This window comes from Furipterus horrens, unplaced genomic scaffold, assembly GCF_987537825.1.
Source record: "Furipterus horrens unplaced genomic scaffold, mFurHor1.1.pri manual_scaffold_6, whole genome shotgun sequence".
NCBI lineage: Eukaryota > Metazoa > Chordata > Mammalia > Chiroptera > Furipteridae > Furipterus > Furipterus horrens.
In genome coordinates this window covers 138,807,952-138,826,032 of record NW_028327176.1, presented here as the reverse complement: position 1 = coordinate 138,826,032, position 18,081 = coordinate 138,807,952, and the positions used below count along the sequence as shown (strand labels likewise).

Here is an 18,081-nt window from a genome sequence, read left to right as displayed (position 1 = left end):
TGTTATATATTTTGAATCAAAACTTTCAACTGTCCCTCCTTGGGCAAATGCAAGTTTCTGTTTGCATTAACTTTGTCCTAAATATGTAAGGTAAACCAAATCAAATATGATGTTAAGCTTTCCATTCTGTATATAGTTAATATTAATATATATTTTTAAAAATATTTTTAAAGTTAATAGATATAGCAGCTTTAGAAATATAGGTAAGACTAATAAATAAAAATTATTTCCATCTTATCATACAATATTAATAGTTCAGAGTTTTACCTCTAGATATACATGTATCTATAATTAGAACATACTACATTTACTGTTTAATGTTTTATTTTTATTTAATCTAAAAACATCTTTCCATATCATTAAATTTCTTTGAACCATGATTTTTAACAAGTACAGAGTGATCTACTTTGTGCTTTTTCTCATAATTCATGTAACAATATATTTCCTCAAATTTTTTGTGTTTATAAATAACAATTTGTAGGAAGTCATTGCAGCTGAATCATTGTAAAGTTCTCAGTTATTTCCTTATGAAATTCCTAGAATTGCAGTTTCATTGAAAATTATTTCATGAAATTTTTCATATCAAAATTTTATTCAAAAATTAATATTACATAGAATATATTTCTTTGATGGAATACAAGAATACAATTAAATTGGAAGTTATTAACAAATAGGTAAATAAAAACACCTATATTTTTGAAAATCATGAAGTTAACCACAAATGTACCTAAGTTCAAGCTAAAATATTACACCTATAGAAGACTTCATGACTTTACTTTCTAGGAATAAAGTATAGAAAATACATAAATAAGTAAATACATAAATAAGTTAATAAATAAAAGCTAATAAAAACTCATGGTATGATTTCAATTTCATGTAGTTATGCAAAAAAGGAATGACATCTAAACATAATTTTGGAAACATTTAGAAAAAGGCACAATAAAGAAGGATGCATATTGCAACACTGAATCTAACTTTTTGGAGAACAGCTAATGTGGCTGGTTTCATGACCTTGGAAAAATATATTCTAGAAATCTAGACAGGAATGAAATCATGTATCTCAGGTGTACAGGGCCACTGTGTTCTATCTCCATGATCTGGAAATTTTGCTAAAGCAATACTCTGTTGGCAGAACAAAAATAGATAGATGATAGAGAGATAGATAAATGTGTTTTATAAGTATATTTGTGACTTTGGGATATGAAACCAATTTCACTGATGCTGATTTTTAAAATTACAATGGCTGTATCTAACAACCTTGGAAAGAGAGATTAGACCTTTTGGATTCTAAAGGTCCAATATGATGAAAGACTGTCTTAACAGTCTGCACAAGCACTAAGGCTAGTGCTTTCAGGACTTGAAAAACTGGTAAATCAAGGCAACTTCTTTTATGATATGATTCACTTGTGATTTTATAAACCTTGAAAAATATTAATTCAGTTGTAGCAGCAATTTAAATTTTTATTTTATTTTTCTTATGCTTTTCCTCCTATGAGGTTGAAATTAGCTTGATTGTGGTGATAGTTTCTCAGGTGTACCTATATAGTCAAACCCATCAAATTGTATGCATAAAATATGTGCAGTTTTTGCATAACAATTATACCTCAATATAGCTGTTAAAAATAGTACTATTTATATAATATATATCCACAATATAGGAAAGGCAGTCCATTGAAAACTAGGTATTAATTTTATTTGTTCTCATTTATTCATTGATTCATTTGTTGTTCTTTTATTAATTATTGTGCATTCTGTATTAGTTGTACTTATTTAGACACTGGAGGTACCAATATGAAGAAGTTATTGTATTTTCAAAGAGTAATATGTGGATTTTTATGCTGTATTTGGGTACTATATTTGGGAGGCAGTAGTACTCTTAGTAGCTTTGTCACTCAAATCATTCTGTATGAATTTAAAGTATGCTCCATATATCAGCAGCCAAGTGGCCTTGGACAAGTATCTAAAAATTCTGCACAGTTTTCTCATCATTAAGTGAGGTTGATAACACCACCTATATAATGGGATTACACCTGTCTCTGTAATAGTGAATGACCCACAATTATACATGTATGTTAGCTATGGTTATTGCTACTCTTGTTGTTATTAAAGTGTTATTGTGCTAAAATATCAAAGAGGAAGAAGTGACCTATGTACAGTAGGAAAGGAAGGAGATCATAATTAAGTAGAGAAAGAAAAAGGAACCCTAAGTGGAAGGTAGAGAGAGAAGAGTACAAAGCAGTGAGGTGAAAGAGCAGAGCAAGTTCAGAGAACAGTGACTTTTCATATTGTAATTGATGCAAATGATGCCAAATTTGGACTTTATTTTGGAAGCTTTTAGTCTTTTAAGAAAAGAAGTAACATAAATAGATTTGGATGTGGGGGGTTTTGAGAGAGAGAAAAGAAGGTATTTAATGATATATGGAAAAAGATCCAAGTGAAGGCAAGTGGAATTAGTGTTAGAGACTCAGTCAAGTTGTCCAAGTTACAGACAGAAGACAATCTAAAGCTGGAACATTGAAGAGTAGACTGAGGAATATGTTCACAAATTATTAAAGACATATATGCGATGATAAGTGGGATTTAAAGCTGACTGTCTAGGTTGTGCAACTGTCTACACATGGCATTATTAGCTGAGACAGGAGATATTAGATCTTAATTTGTATCAGGCTTTGCTCTAAATACTTTTTTATGTGTTAATTTATTTAAAATTTACAACAATGCTACCAGGTAATAATATTTCCATTTTTCAGATAAGGAAACTTTGGGAGATGGAGAAAAAGTAACTTGCGCAAGGTCAGTAAGCTAGTGACTGGTAGAGTGAAACTGCAAACGTGGTTGATTGTTGAACAGCCTGTGCCTTTGTGTTGAATGGCCTCATTAGGAGAGGAACAGCTTTGAGGAGAGATTTGGCAATATGAATAATACCTACCTTTAGAAAATGATTTTGGTGTTTTATTCTGCAGCATTTGCAGTGCTAACACAACACAATTTTAGTTCATTTTAATTATTAATCAACTTCATTGTGTCTTTATTACAATTGTCTATTACTTTCAACCAATGAACTAGTAATTCCATCAAAAATAACGTGGGCTTAATTTTGAATAATTTATTGCTTATCATTATATGCATGTTAGTTATCCCTTTTATTGTAAGTGTTCATATTTTCTATTAAACTGAGCTCTGTTTTATCTCCTTATGGATAGAGAACTTTTTTAATATTTCTCAGACATATAGCTAATTAGATTTTTATTTATGATGTGAATATGGTTGATAGAAATTAAATGTAATCCTAAATCTCTGTCTCACATAACCAATAAGGATACTCTCAAAATTCCATGTTGGCTTATGAATACAGATTTGTGTTAACTGGACGTTTTTATCTATATTAATAAATCCTTAACTATGCTAATAAACAAATCTATTTTTACACATATACTAAAGTATAAAAGGTTAGTATGTCATTTACTTAATGAATGATCATGTACATTATAAAATAAACTGAAAGTCTAGGCAAATTTATGGATGTGATGGGAATTCCACCTTTTCTGTTTATATAGCTTCCACTAGCTTCCACCAGCTTTAATTCACATTTTCTACTGATGGTACAGAAATCTAGAACACCAACAATGTGCATACAATCCTTGGAATTAATGGTTTTCCTAGATGACATAAGAGGGCAAAAAAGCCTATAAATATCTATTATTGGTTTCAAGTTTAATAAATAAAATATTTATCAACAAATTGTTCTTTTAAAGTAGGACAGATAAAATATAAGTACAAGTTTGAATTGTCTAGGTACCAAGCCAAACTGTAATTACATTCATTTATTAGTGCTCTGCTTTGAATCAGGAGACTCATAACCTTGTACAGCCTCTTATTTAGCTTTCTCTTTAATTCTCTCTAGAAGTTATTTCAAATTTTCTTCTCTCAAGTCTCCTATGAAATCAGAGCCCTGATCATAATCAGAGATGAATTCACCTCTTAAGTGTTAGAGAAAGTGAAAATCATTAATAAGAACTACCTCACTTTCCTTCTTTCCTCTCACTAAACTCAAAAAGTGTCTTACCTCTCAAGGCCATTCTCTGAGTTAACAGTTCCTTCCTTCTCCTCCAAGAACTTGCTCCATCAGTAGCTCTTTTCTTATCTGTTTCACTTCTAGTCCCAACTTGCTTGAGTCTTCACATCTATGTTAGTTTCCTAGGACTACTGTATCACCAACAGAATGGCTTAAACAACAGAAATTCATTGACTCACAGTTCTGGAGGCCAGAAATTCTAAGTCAAGGTTCCCATGGGTTCGTGCTTCTTCTGATATGTATAGAGATATTCTTCCTTGCCTCTTTCCTAGTTTCTAGTGGTTAGCTGGCAGTTTTGGATTTCCTTGGCTTGCAGCTGCCCAAATCCAATAAATATGTACCGTTGTTGTCACATCATAGTCTCCCGATGTGTATCTGTTTTCACATGGCCATCTTCTTACAAGGACACTAGTCATAGTGGATTAGAGACCCACCCTACTGCTTTGTTTTTATCTCAACTAATTATATCTGCAATGACCCTATTTCTAAATAAGCCAATATTCTGAAGTACTTGGGTTAGAACTTTCAACATATATCTTCTGGGGGGTGACATGGTTCAATCCACACTACCATCTTAATAAAACACAACAACTAAGTTAAACTTTAAAATCTTCCCTAATCAGACTTGTTGTTTCAATTATCATTTTTATCTTTTTATCCCTTTACAATAAAAGTTTTCAAAGTTTTGCCAAAAATGTCTGCTTTTACTTTCTCATCAATCCATTCACTCTTTTTCATCATGTTTTTAAAGGAAAGTTGTCTTTCCAAATTGTATGAGTTTTTATATATCCTAATCATGCAAAAATAAATATTCACTCTATCTGACAGTTCTATTTCTCATTCACTGCCAAATGGAAAACTAGTCAGCCTGGTTTTGTCATCTGCCAAATGAACCCCCAAGTCATGAACATTTAAACTACAGTACTGACAAACAGTTCAATCTATGAATGTTCCCTCTGATGAAAATGTCATCATCTTTCTCAAAGCCCTACATCAACCCTTATTCAATTTCTCAGGCAATTATCATTGTGAAGATAAAGCAACCAGGAATGACTTTCTGATTTTCTCACCCAAAGCACACTGTTACTGGCATCAAGACCTATATATCCTCTTTCTCCTCAATTTTAACCATGAGAGCCATAGTTACTTCTGTTAAAGGTCAAAGCTTCCTTTAAACTCTGGTTTGCTACTCTTCTCAGTTTACAGGGACTTCTTTTGCAGTTTCAATTTCTGTTTACTTCATCATACTGCCTTGTTTAGAGGACTATTCACAACATGATATAAATATTCTTTATGTCTCTTGTCTTTGTTTTAGACTCTATTGTATCTTTTCCTCTATTACATCAAATTCTGAATTTTGGTTCAGCTTTACAACAAAACTTTTGAAAAAACTTATTTTTATTTACAGTCTGAATTGTTTTACCTTCCATTAGTTTTTAAATTAAAAATATAATTTAAAATCCTTTAAACAGAAAATACAGTTGACCTTTAAACAATGCAGGTGTTAGGGAAGTCTGCCCCTTCCCCATGCAGTCAAAAATTCATGTATATCTTTTGACTCCCCCAAAACTTAACTACTAATACCCCACTGTTGACCAGAAGCTTTACTGGTAACATAAACAATTAACACATATTTTGTATGTTATATGTAATATTTATTTATTTTATTCTTAGAATAAAATAAGACAGAGAAAAGAAAACATTAAGAAAATCATTACCCTGGCTGTTGTGGCTCAGTGAATTGAGTGTCAGCCTGCAAGCCAAGTGTCTCTGGTTCGATTCCCAGTCAGGGTACATGACTAGGTTGCATGTCAGGTCCCCAGTTGGGGGTGCAAGTGAGAGGCAACCACACAGTGATGTTTCTCTCCCTCACTTTCTCCTTTCCCCTCTCTCTAAAAATAAAATAAATAAATAAACAAATAAATAAATATAAAAACAAAAAAAAGAAAATCATCAAGGCAGAGAAAATAATTTAGTTTGTACTGAAAAAATTTCACATGTAAGTACATCCATGTAGTTGAAACCTGTGTTGTTCAATGCTCAATTGTAATTATATTTACTATTTTATTGTTAAATACACATAGTACATATGATATATTTATATTTTAAAGAACAACAGTACAAAGAAATATTTAAGTAGCCACAATTTTAATCATAAAATGTTAAAAATTTTAGACTTGGATGCTTTTCCCTAATTCCTATTTTACTTTCCCTGAATTTTTGTTAACCAAGTTGTTGCTTTTTTCTATTTCTGTAGTTGCTTTTCTTTTGTTAATATAACAAAAACAGGAAAGTTAATTATGTAAATATACAGGTTTAATAATTATAGAGCTAGCACCCATGGACCAACTCCAAAATCCAAAATGAAAGACTGTAAGTCCTCAGAAGCCAACAAAAAAGTTATTAATATAATGTGAATTTAATTAATAAGATTTAATTTTAGGCAGCTTTAAGTTCACAGTAAAACTGATCATAATGCATTGAGAGCTCCCATAGACCTACAATTGCCCCACTACACACAATCTTCCCCACATGAACATTCCTCACCACTGCCTACATTTGTTACAATTGTAAAACTCCTTGAGGTAAAACTCACAAGAGCTTGAGGGCTTCCCTATGCCTGAGTCTCCTTAAAGTTTTTAGCTCTCAGATTTGTGCACACTGAGCCTCCAGCAATTTTACAATTACAATGCAGATTTTCCTACCCCAGCACTAGTTCTGGCAGTAGTTTCTGCTTGTGGATTTCTACTGTAAATTGTTTCTGTATTTCCCTATCTGTCTCTCTAATTTTGAGGGCAGCAGTTTTCTCTGTGACCTTACTTCTCTGATGATTCTAAGAAAAGTCAGTGATTTTTCAGTTTGTTCATCTTTTTATTCATTAAGATGGAGTGACATTTCTAAATTGCTTACATTCTAGACTAGAGCATATGAAGTTTTCCTAGATAACTTTTTATAGTTAATATTCATTTAATGTCCACCCAGTATGTATCCTTTTTATTTCTTGGTATGTTTGTTTCCATTTGAAATCATTTTTCTTCTGCTTAATTTATTCCCTTAGTGTTTCTTTCAGTATAGAACACTGGTAATAGAGTTTCTGATTTTGTCAGAAAACATTTTTATTTCATTTTGACTTAGAAGGATATTTGAACTAGATATGGAATCAAAGTCGATAATTCTTTTTTCTTCAGTGTTGTAATGACATCTATTTAAAAACAAAAACAAAAAAAACAAACAAAAAAAGCTTCTGTTTGTGTTGAGAATTGTTTTGTTAATTTTACTTTAAAAATGGTATACTTTCTTTTTCTCTGTCTGCTATTAAGATTTTCTTTTTGTTTTGATTTTCAGTAGTTTTACTATACTGTATTAAGTGTGATGTTTGTATTTATCTTACTTGGTTTGCAGAGCTTTTTAAATTGGTGGGTTAAAATTCCATATTAATTTTGGAAAATTCTCAGCCATTGTATCTTTATGTATTACCACTACCCCATTTTCTCTTTCCTCTCTTTCTGAGTCTTCAGTTACATATATATTAGAAATTATATTTTTTGTAATCCTTTTTTAAAAGTTTTAAAATATTTGTGGTATGTAATAGGTACTTTTATAACTAATATATATTTTAAAGGCATTGTCAGTAGAATATAACCTGTATAATTATGATTCTCTCATATTTGTTCTCAATTTATTATTTGAATTTAAGCAATTTATAATTGATAGGTATAAATTATATGTACTAAAATTATGTACTTAGTAATTGCATAGTATAGAGTTTTGTATATTTCAATTATATTAAGTATGTTAGTTGTTTGAGCATCTTATAGCTACTGAATGTTACCATTGCTCAATTTATTTATTGTTGAGAGAGAAGTAGTTCAATCATTTTGATTTCAGATTTATAATGATTTTATTTGAAGTTCTATAAATTTCACATATATTTTAAGTCTTTGCTACCTGGAGAGTACAAGTTTAAAATAAGAATATTTTAACTCTATAATTTCTTCTATAATACTAGTCAATATTCTTCTATAATGTAAAACTTTTCCCCATTTACTGGAGCTGTTTACTTACTCCGAAATATGGTTTCTAATAGAAAGGAAAATGTGTTTACTTCTTTTACTTTAGTTACCAATTTTACAACAAGGAAATTATTTATCAAATGCTGACCTATATGTTTGTTTGTTTGTTTTTTGTCTTTTTTATTTTTGTCTTTTTATTTTTTTAATTTTATTTTTTGGTTTTTCAATTACAGTTGTCCCATTTTTCCCCACTGCTCCCCCCCATCAAGCCCACCCCTTCTCCCACAATCATATCCCTCCCCGTTGTCCATGTCCATGAGTCATTTATACACGTTCCTTGACTAAACCCTTCCCTTACTTATCCCCCTTCTCTCCCTCCCCCGTCTCCCCTCCCCCCCAATAACTGATATTCTGTTCCTTGTTCTATTTAGTTCCTTTGTTTGTGTTGTTCTTTAGTTTCCTGTATTAGGTGATATCATATGGTATTTTTCTTTCTTTGCCTGGCTTATTGCACTAAGCATAGTTCTCTCTAGTTTCATCCATGTTGTCGCAAATGGCAGGAGTTCCTTCTTTCTTTCTGCTGCATAGTATTCCATTGTGTAAATGTACCACCGTTTTTTGATTCACTCATCTACAGGTGGGCACTTAGGCTGTTTCCAGCACTTGGCTATTGTAAACAGTGCTGCTATGAACATAGGGGTGCATAAATTCTTTTGAATTAGGGTTTTAGGATTTTTCAGGTATAATCCTAGCAGTGGAATTGCTGGTTCAAAAGGCAGTTCCATCTTTAGTTTTCTGAGGTAATTCCATACTGTTTTCCATAGTGGCTGCACCAGTCTGCATTCCCACCAACAGTGCAGTAGGGTTCCCGTTTCTCCACATCCTCGCCAGCGTTTGTTGTTTGTTGATTTGTTGATGATGGCCATTCTGACTGGTGTAAAGTGGTATCTCATTGTGGTTTTTATTTGCACCTCTCTGATGGCTAGTGATGTGGAGCATTTTTTCATGTGTCCATGGCTTTTTTGTTTTTTAATACTAATTCTTGGAATTTCAAAGATTATTTTATTTCTTTGCAATTATTATTATTTGGGTGCTCAATTTTGGTCTGTGAAGAATTCTTAAATCTTTTTGTTTATTTTGATATTATCCCATTAACTTTTAATTTTATTTTTATTTATATTTTAGAGAAAGAGGAAGAGAGGGAGGAGAGGGGGAGAAACATCAATGTGAGAGAGAAACATTGACTGGTTACCTTCTGCAAGTGCCCTGACTGGGGAGGCTGTCCACACATGCTCTGATGGGGATTCAAACTGGTGAGTGACCTTTCAGTTTGTGGGCTGATGGCCAACCATCTGAGCCACACTGGCCAGGGTTTACCCCATTAATTTTGAAGGCACCTTGACTTCTTGTACAACAAGATGTCTCAGTCTCAAATAGTACCCTTTCTGCCATAGACCGGAAACTAGACATTGCTCCAAGAAACTGTTATTCCTTTTAGCTTCTCCCAGATTTTTTTTTCCATTATTCACATTTCACTTGCTTGAGTTTATTTAACCTTTTTATTCCAATACATATGTCTATTTTTAACATAACAAGATTATGTATATAATACATACACTGATTGATTTGGGTAGAGAATTATGATGTGATTTAACATTATGAAATGAAGTGGTACATAAAAGTATAATGACTGAAATTTTAATTTATTAAATAAAATGTCTGACTTTTAATCTAAGTGTGAACTTCATATTGGCAAACTTCTTGATGTTAAAGATGAGAAGGTAAAGATTACACAGAGACTAAATCTAGTGCTAAGATTTTGTATCAATAGGCATTATGGCAGAAAAAGAATAAGGGTGTACATGTAAACAGCTAGTATTTATTTTTAATTATTTGCCTAACTGGCCTGAAGTTAAACAGTTGATTGATTATTTTTGATAATCTTCTATACTGCCTTTTTCTTAATATGGCATCCAACCTATTAATATTTTAGTAGCAATATCAGCTATTTTATGTAAACATTTTTGTTAACACTTCTCAAATAGATACATTTGTTTCTCTTTTAGATTAGGAAAACAATGAGTATCTGTTTCAAATTTTAGATTGAAGATTAGGAAATTTCAAAACAAAAATATTAAAATGCTTTGGTTTTGAATTATTTATGTATTGAAAAAACCCACTTGAATATGAAATAATATATTGCTGTTTCAAAGTTCTCCTCTGTCATATGTAAATACATTAAAATCCAACTTTAAAGCACTATGATGTTATATACATTTTCTTTATACATGGGTCACTGCATTAAGTTTGCATTAATGTATTACAGTTGCCCCATTTGTCTGCATAACAGTAAGTGACAATATCTTAACATTTTTATTTTCTTTACAAAATTAAGATGTGATATAAGAATTAGTCATGATTTGTATTCAGCTAATAGAAAGTAATAGGCTTATAATAAAGTTGTTATTCTTCGTTTGGTCACAACAAAAACGTACTTTTCTAAATAATTATTTAAATGGCATTATTTTTCTTATAAGTCAGCAACCTCATACTTAAAAATATTTTATAATTGAGAGAGTCGTGTGTAGATTCTTGTCTTCTTGAAACATTTTTCTATTTTAATCTCTAAATGTCTGGACCATCATTCATTGTAAAGTGCCAAATGAGCATACCAGAAAAAGAAATATATATATTTAACATATTTAGAAACTGTCACATGAAGTGTCCCAGTAAAGAAAAATATTTTTAAGTATTTATAGTTATACAATTAGTATTTTACATGCATGCAAAAATCCAATCTAAAGGTGACATAACTTCTTAGCCTCCCTCCCTACCTACCTCAAAATATTCCTCTTATTTTCCTCCTTTTAGTATATGGTATTATTTTCTACCTAACAGTCCATACCAGAGATTCAAAAAAGACCTTCTATTTCTCTGTTTCCTTTACTAACTATATCAATTAGTTCACTAAATACTGTTGATTTCTAAAGCTCTTCATCTTTCTTCTCTATATGAACTTATATAAAATTCAAATTCTTATTTTTCTAGAGGATAACTACAGTATTAATACTTATAACTGTAGCTTTGCTCTAATAATATTCATGCTGCTTACTTTTCTCTGATTATGTTTCTAAAATAAATGTTATTCTGACGTTACCCTGCTTAAAATACTGCCACGATGCTCAAGACTTTGTAACGCAGCAATAATTTATGCATTTGCTCAGCTTTCCTTTTAAATGCTATTTTTCTCTGTTTTTACCCTGATCACCAAAGTATTCACTCCAGCTATATTAAATAATTTGTGGTTTCTCACATACATCACTGCTTGACTGAAATGACCTCCCCCAAATATTCTACCACTAACTAACTCCTACAAATTTTTCCAGACTTAGTTTATGTGCTAATAGGAAGTTCAGATAGTAAATATCACTAAATTCTCCCCAAATGCTGTGTATCAAGGCCTGCTTCAGTCACTGAAGATAAAATGGGAAACAAAATAGATATGGCTCTTGTCCAGTGGTGGGAGACAGAAAGAAAGAGGAACAAATAAAATAGTTGCACATTTTGATTAAGATTTTAGGAAACAGAACACTGAGAGAAATAATGAGCAGATGGGAGATCTGCTTTGGAGAGGATGGTCAGGAGAGGTGGCATTTTAGCTGATATCTAAAAGATTAAGAAGCCAGTCAAACAGAATTAAATAAATGTTCTAGGGAAAGGGGACATAAACTTTGAGTTCTGTTGAAATCTGACAGTCTGTTTCCTCCATTTGACTATGAGTTTCTGAGAGGCATGGTCCATACATTTTCCCTTTAGATTCCCGATCCCTAACATATTGGATATTCTTAGAACAGGCCATCATTTAAATTAGTAATTCATTTTTGAAAGCCTTGTCTATATCATTTATTATTATTTCTTACATATTTCCTCTTCAGCTCATCACATATTCTGCAGCTTCTGCTAGAGAATACTTTTGACCAGCGTTCCACACACTGTTTTGCTCCAGAATTTATTTGATGATGTGCAGAGAGAACCCCTGTTTTGGCTATGTGACCTTTATCTCTGATTCACATTTAAGGTTCTTACAACTTATACCCATACTTTCAAATTACTGACTTTCATTTGAATAAGTGGGTAGCATTCCAAAGAACATTGTTAAGATTTTTTTTTTTGATACATAGAATCTCATACGTGATATTTTGTTTTAAAAATTGAAGAAAATTGTTAATAAAATTTCAAAGAGTACTCAATAGAAATTTTTCAGTTTGCCCACATTTTCACCAAAAATACACTATTTCACTTTAGATTTGACTTTGGCCTTTACAATTCTTACTTTAACGACTACAAAAATAAGAAGCACAGAATAAAGGAAAGAGCAGCAAAATTTTGTAAGCTGAAAAGCAGGAGATAGACAAGAGGTAACTGGCTTACTAGTTCAAGAAAGTCAAGATTCCAAGCCTGACAGTGGAAAGCTTAAGACTACATAATATCTACTGAATAATTCTCAAAAATTACCAGAAATGACAGGGACAATGTAATCATAAGTGAAGAGTAAATGTAATATGAAGAGGACTGGATAAAAGCTATGCATTGGTATCTGTAGATCTCTTCAAAAACTTTTTTCTGGGCTCTGCCCAGGTAGCTCAGTTGGTTAGAGCATTGTCCTGATACACCAAGGTTGTGGGTTTGATCCCTGGTCAGAGCACATACAAGAATCAACCAATGGACATGTAAGTGGAACAAATCCATCTCTCTCTCTCTCTCTCACTCTTTCTCAAATTAATAAATTAAAAAATATTTTTTTTAATTTGGAAAATTACATCTCTTTTAACCAAACAAATCTAAAAGTTTATTCTGTGAATTAAGTAAAATAGAGCAAATTGGTAAAAGCAAGCACAGGCAACTACCCCCCACTCCCTGAAAAAAGAAAATAAATGAGGATTACTCATTGCTGAATTCAGAGATCCTGATCTTTCTTCACTACTGTGCTCTCAGGTCCTTCCATTTCAAGTAGGAGATTAGAAGTCCCTATGGGAAACCTAACCAGTACTCGAGGATAGGCTTGAAATTTGGATACCAAAGATTTTCTCTGTGCTGATAAATGAAACTGGCTTATCCTTATGAAGTTCAAAATAAACCAAGACAACAAAAATACTAACTTGAAAATATATCTGCAAACCCATATTCATAACATTATTATTTAAAATAGCCAAGACATTTATAGTAGCCAAGACATTTAAAATAGCCATTGATGCATACATGGATTAAGAAGTAATGGTATATATATGCAAGGAAAAAGGAAAACAATTCAGACATAAAAAATAAGAAATTCTACTTTTTGCAATGACCTTGAAAGCATTATACTAAGTGAAGTAAGTCAAATAAAGACACACACTGTATGATCTCACTTATATGTGGAATCTAAAAACAAACACACAAACAACAAAAAGCAAACTCATAGAAAAAGAGGTCAGACTTTTGGTTACCAGCACCTGAGAGTGGGTGAGGGGAAATTGGAGGAAGGTGGTCAAAATGTACAAATTTGCAGTTATAAGATAAATAAGTGCTCGGGATATAATGTATAACACGATGACTATAGTTAACACTGACATGTGATATATATGAAAGTTGTTAAGAGTAAATTCTGAGTTCTCATGCCCCCAATTTTTTTCTTTTACTTTTTTCTTTTTATTCTATTTTTATGAGAAGATAGATGTTAGATGAACCTATTATGGCAATCATTTCAAAACATATGTAAATGAAACCATCATTCTATACACATTAAACTTATCCATTAATATATTTCAATTACTTCTCAATAACACAGAAAAAAAATAGGCAAAAATGGGATATACCGAAGAGCAGATTTAACACAAGAAATAGGTAAGAGAATTCTCAGTAAAATGAAGAAACACCACAGATAACAGCTGTGCCCCAGATTAAATTAAAGGATAATAACTCAAGAGATAAGCAAATTGAAGTCTGATTTGTACAACCCCTCCACTGCCACTGTGCTATTATTAATCTGAGTGCAGAAGGCCCTGGTAGAACTTGGACAGATTCTTTCCTGTACTTAGCTGAGTCAGTCATGTGCGAATCAGTTTCTTGTTTGTCTCGTGCTTTATTTGCAACTGAAGACAAGTGTTCTGCTTTGATCAATTCATGATGCTAAAGTTGGGCTATCATGAGTTTAGAAGCAGAAAATGCAAAATTGCCCACTCTTTGGGACAATATTTCTGTTGCACATTCCCCAAAACCTGCTTCTTACTTCAGCCTAGCTAGATGGCCCTAGTTAATGAGTCCTATTTTTTCATGACTCTTACGGTCTCACTCACTAACTACCCCAGAGGGGGCTCTTATATACTCTCCAAAACTCCATCAGCGGAGCTTCTCCTGAAAGTCTTTCTCTAACAATAACGGTATCTCTTTTTCTTAAACATTTAGATGTGTGCTTACTACTTAAGTTTTCAAACCTAGATATTCACACCCAGATGGTAAAATCTATATGGACAAAGAAAATGATAAACACAAAAGTAATTCTAGAGTATTAAAGTAATATGATTTGGTAGAGACACAGAAACTGAAGAGACCAATAGTGTTCTTTCTTTTAACTTTAGTGGTTAGTGGTACCATGATATTGTTATTCTTTAAATATATATATATATATATCTATATACATGTATATATATGTGTGTGTGTGTGTATATATATATATATATATATATATATATATATATATATATATACACACATATGTGTATGTTTTAGTCCATTCTAGCTGCTATAACAAAACTACCATAAACTAGGTGACTTAAGCAACAAGCATTTATTTCTCACAGCTCTAGAATCTAGAAAATTCAAGCTCGAGATGCCAGCAGATTCAGTGTTTGGGGACAGTCCACTTTCTGACTCAGAAACCTCTTTTCTCATTATATCCTCATATGGCAGAGTGCAAAGAGAGCTTCCTGAGGCCTCTTCTGTAAGGGCACTATCCCATTTATGATGGCTCCATCTTCACTGCCTAATCACCTCCCAGATCCTTATTTCCTAATAGCATCACATTGAGAGTTAGAATTTCAACTTGAGTTTTAGGGCGACACATTCAATTCATAACAATAATGGATTAAACTATACTTTTTTTTTCAAAAGAATTTAGTATTGTCAAATATGGAGAAATAGGCCTATCTGTACAACCCTGATGGAATGTTATATCAATATAACTTTAGACAAAGGTACATTGTATAAAGGGATTGTGTTTAAAATAATTAACTGGACAATGTGGGCACTGATCAGTGAGAATATACTTTTAGGTGTATACTTTAGACAAACTTCACCTATATCCCCAAGGAGAGATGCAGAAGGCTGTTTGCTGTGGGTTTTTCTGAAATAGTAAAATTTGATCACTAAATATTCATTAATAGGAGAATAATAAATAAGTCATAGATCTGTTATATAAATATTAAATAAAGTAGATTATGTGCCCAGTTGCAAAAAAGTTGTAGAAACATTTGTCCAGATGATACCATTTATGTAGATAAACACATAATTAACTAATGTCAATGGTTTATAGCTAATACATATGTACTACAAGAACTAAAAACACTGTTTGACAGAATACACTCCAAATTTATGATAGTGGTTGTCTTTGGAGAACAAATAAGAAGTATGTGACTAAGAATCAGATGTAGGGCAAGTCAACATTATCTGTATAGTTCTCTTCTTATGTATTTTAAAAAATGGAGTAAATATGCCAAGTTATTAACCTTTGTTACATCTTGGAGATTTACATTGAAGTTTACTATAGGTATTCTGAGAGGTATTCAAAACAAGTGGAGAAATTAAGAAGGATAGGATTGGAGGAAAATTAAATTTACAATGAGACAAACATGGTTTCAAGTTATGCTGTAGGCTGTGAAATTAGACTGATGTGAATTCATTTCTGAAATTGTTAGTTGTGATATTAGTTATTTTTTACTGCTAAGACTCATTTTAACCTGCATGTCAAATATAGATATAATCATATTGTGGATATTTTTTTAAGGTTGGAGAGAAGATAATGCTCAAAGATTTAAGTAAATTCTAAAAACTCTAAGTTTCAAGTTGTGTAGTTATTGTTTATTGTTCAACAACAACAAAAAACACATTGATTTTTACATCTACAGAGTAAAATGCAAGTTATGTCAGTCACATATATAATAATTTGGCTAGTAACTACCAGGCTTATAGAAGACTATGCTTTGAGAATAATTAAAATTTATTCTTTTCTTCTCAAATGGCTCAAAGTGTACCTAGCATGGCTCAACACAATAGTACTTTGCTGAAAGTCATCTATTATTTTCTGTGACATTGTATGCTTTGATGACACAATGTATCAGGATGCCCACTATTGGTATTCCTCTTTAAACAATAGTCCCATCTGTGGTCCCTTTTACTCTCACACAGGCAAAGTAGTGTGCAACATTTAAAAATTGGCTAACCAGCCACAATCACTGCAATGTACTCGTTCAGAGCTGTTGACACTCACAGATGGATACACTGCTGTGATAATGTTGGACTGTACTTCTCTCAGATGAACTGGAAAGTTGTCTTACTCATTGGAACACAGAGAGCCTTTCACTGTTATCCTATGTCTGCACTATTAGCTCATGCTCCAGAACCAGCCTATGTTTTGGCCTGAAGTGTACAATAACTCTTTTAGCTGCAAGTTCATGCTGTCACTTGGTCAAACAAAGTATAACAATAGAACAAATGCAGCCTATTATAACTCCTTGTAGTCAGCAGACTATGTTTATGGCAATAACTAGTATATTGTATTTTTAGCAACAGAAGTGATAACATAAATATACAATACAGAAAGCTGATTCGATTACTCACAATTTAGGGGGCTGTTTATATTAAATCAAGAAGACAACCAATAACAGTACTAGTGGACCACAAACTGAAATAGTGTATTTTATACAAAATATTAATGTTAGCATATCTACCATAGTGATGTGGATGTAATTATAATATCATCTCACCTGACCATATACTACAGTGCGAATCCATACAAATAGGCTTTACTGAATTTAGTTTAACAAAATTTTTTTCATATGATACAAATGAAACTTTTATGTCTCTTCAGTAAAATGCAGCCTTGGAACAGATGGGGATGGTGGTCATTTATTGCTTTCTTTCCTGAAATTGCAAATTCTGCAATATCATCTAGGGATGTATTTCTTATGGAGTAAACCAAAAGCACAATAATTCTGTTATAGTTCACTGAAACAAACATACATAAGAGATTATGTAATAAGAAAAATTATTTTAGATCAGAGATTTTAAAACTATTCTCCTCAGAGTCCTGGGAGCTGTTTGTCAGTAGTCACAGCAGGCAGCTTTAATCATAGCAGGTTCAGACTAAAAACAGGGCTTCATTGCTCAACAATACCTAGATACGCAAAAAAGTATTTTAGGTATAATTAATCTAGTACCCATTGCCTTAAAAAACTATGAATAAATTGTAATACATATTTATGGAAATTGAAAAGCTGATGCAAAAGTATATACAAAGGAAAAATGCAAACAAGTGACCATATTTTTCAAAAAATAAAATGTAAGGAGGTAATAGTAAAAGGCAGCATTTATAGAATATTTATTATATGATAAACACTGATCTAGAATTTCCCACATATTAACTCATTTATTTATATTCTCATTAATCCTATAAGCCTAGCAGTCCTATAATGATAATATTTCTCTTCTTTGACAAATTTTGCAGATAAAGAATGTAAGGTAAAGTTCAACTGACATGACAGTGGGCAGATAGTACTATGGCCAGGACTGGGTCTGGAGTCTGAGATTGTAACTACTGTATCACAAGAACAAGGCTAAGTAGTGGAGGTAGGGCATCAACTGACATAAACTGTCGTATATCCTAGATCTAAAATAGCACAGTATTTTTTCAGAAACATAGCAATGATCTGAATAGGGAGAAGAGAAACACGTGATACC

At 32.0% G+C, this 18,081-nt stretch overlaps 1 protein-coding gene across 5 annotated transcripts in view; it reads left to right on the top strand.

The window, feature by feature from the left end:
* Window positions 1-18,081, top strand: part of LOC150007492 (uncharacterized) — an 81,921-nt gene that overhangs the window by 19,120 nt on the left and 44,720 nt on the right. For 3 of the 5 annotated variants that reach the window (XR_016511821.1, XR_016511819.1, XR_016511820.1), the window contains exon 2: window positions 9,276-9,401. The exons of the other annotated variants lie outside the window; for them this stretch is intronic. The gene's annotated coding sequence lies outside the window, so the exon portion shown is untranslated. The remainder of the gene's footprint in view (window positions 1-9,275; window positions 9,402-18,081) is intronic. 5 annotated transcript variants of the gene reach the window in all.